Below are 2,261 nucleotides of genomic sequence, written 5' to 3'. Positions count from 1 at the left end.
CAGCTTCCTCGTGGACACTGGCCTATAGGGACTGTCAGCAAGATTTTGCCAAGTCCTGATGGAAGAGTGAGTTGCTGAGATTTTCAGCAAAGGGAAATATTTAATTCGTCCAGTCAGCCGTCTAATTGTTCTTCCTGAATTGATGCTGATAATTAAATCGGATGATTTTTCTGTAAATGCAAATATGTTAACATATTTGGGGGCGGCTGTAGAAAATCCTGCTGTGATCTGATTGGCTGACTGAGTCCTGATAAGATCACCTGTGGCCTCTTACTAATTATGCTTCAGTCTCAACTTGTTTGTATGCAAGAAGCCCATTCAGATATCACTCCATTCAGATATGGGCTGTGTGGAATTGTTGCGTTGTTAACTATGTAAGTTCCTTTTTGTTTGTTTGTGTTTGATATGATATATTGAATTCTAGATATGTTTATTTTCTCTTTGATGTTACATTCATTTGATTGTTAAAGCTGATTTCAGATGTATGATTTAAGATTTGCAAATGTGTTTGTATTCTGTTAATTATTTCTATTTTGTTTATGGGTTTTAGAAACCAACAGTTACCATCTGACAAATGTCTACTCCTATATGTCTAGTCAAATAAACTGGGAAAAGTAACTGATGACTGAATGAGTTTTAATGGACCTACCATTCCAGTAGCAATAGCCAAATCAGCCTAAAATTCCTGCTAATTTTCTAAAGATAGAGTGTCATGATATCAGCATCTGCAGTTCTTTGTCATAAATGCTGTTTACATGAGTATGTAAGTAACAGTGAGCTATCACTGTTATGCGGATGACACCCAGATTTATATTAGCTCTCAGCCTGATCTCAATTCTTCCTCTTCAACTCACTCTGTCTGTTTATTGGAAATCAAGGCGTGGATGAAACACAACTTTCTTAAACTAAATTGTTACAAAACTGAAATTTTATTAATTGGCACTCCATCTGATGTCAGTATGTAATGATTTTAAACTTTCAGTGGACAATACCCTAATATCCCCTTCTGGCCAGGTGCATAGTTTGGGTGTGATCATTGATGCTCAGCTGACTTTTAATTCTTATTTTAAAAACAGGCTACCGGGGGTTGCTTTTTTTCCCCTCTGCGGAACATTGCACGCATTAGACCGTTTCTCTCTAGGCCTGATGCAGAGAGGCTTATCAATGCCTTCATCACATCGAGGCTTGTTTATTGTAATTCTCTCTTTGCGGCTTTACCAGCAAGGTCTATTAAGAGGTTGCAAATTGCAATAGGCCTATTACTCAGCCGCTCGTTTTTTGACTTATATGTCTTCACGCCATCACATTATCCCCGCGTGCTCCAGCATCAGCATTGGCTTCCAGTTCAATCACGTATTGATTTTTAAAATTCTGATTTTAACCTATAAAGCAGTTCATGGGTTGGCTCCATTATGCATATGTGATTTGGTTATTCCATCCATACCCGCTCGCTCTGCTGGCTCTCTCTCTCTCAGCCTAGTTGTAAATTAAAAACCATGGGGGAAGGGTCTTTTACTATAATGCACCTAAGTTATGGAACTCATTATCTGCATCTATTAGGAATGCTGCTTCTGTGGATTGTTTTAAGAAACTTCTTAAGACACACCTTTTTAGTCAAGCTTTTAATTTATAATTTATTACAGTGTATTTTTGATATTTGTATTTTTTTTCTCCTTGTTTGATTTATTTTGTTCTCTACATGCTGTAGTGCTTTGAGTTTGAGAAAGGTGCATTACAAATAAAATTTATTATTATTATTATAATGTGATGCAGGAGCGATACGAGACAGTTTCCCATCCACTGTAAAGTTTTTGCAGCATTCACCCCTCATCACACTATTGTTTTCCTCAGTGAAAACAGAACATGAAGACACTTTCCTCTCACTGACACTGCTTTACTTTGGTTTGGAACAAAAGAGTGAAGAAAATGAGGTTCCACTTTATTTCGATAGTCCACTTTAGACATTCTATGACTTTGCAACTACATGTCAACTAACTCTCATTAGAGTATTAGTAGTAAGTATTAGTAACTAGTAGACTGTTAGGTTATGGTTAGGTGTTAGGTTCGGGTTAGGAGAATAAGTTGACTTGTAGTTGCCAAGTTACTTATAGTCAGTGGAATATCTGTTGGGGGACCATCAAAATAAAATGTTATCAGATATTAAGCAGACAGTCAATTACTCTAATGACAGTTAGTTGACATGTAGTTGCAAGTTACTTAGTAGAATGTCTAAAATGGACTCGAAATAAAGTGTTACCAAT

Source organism: Abramis brama, assembly GCF_963993115.1.
Source record: "Abramis brama genome assembly, contig: SCAFFOLD_104, whole genome shotgun sequence".
Taxonomy (NCBI): Eukaryota; Metazoa; Chordata; class Actinopteri; order Cypriniformes; family Leuciscidae; genus Abramis; species Abramis brama.
The sequence above is the reverse complement of the archived record's forward strand: the minus strand, read 5'-3'. Positions refer to the sequence as shown.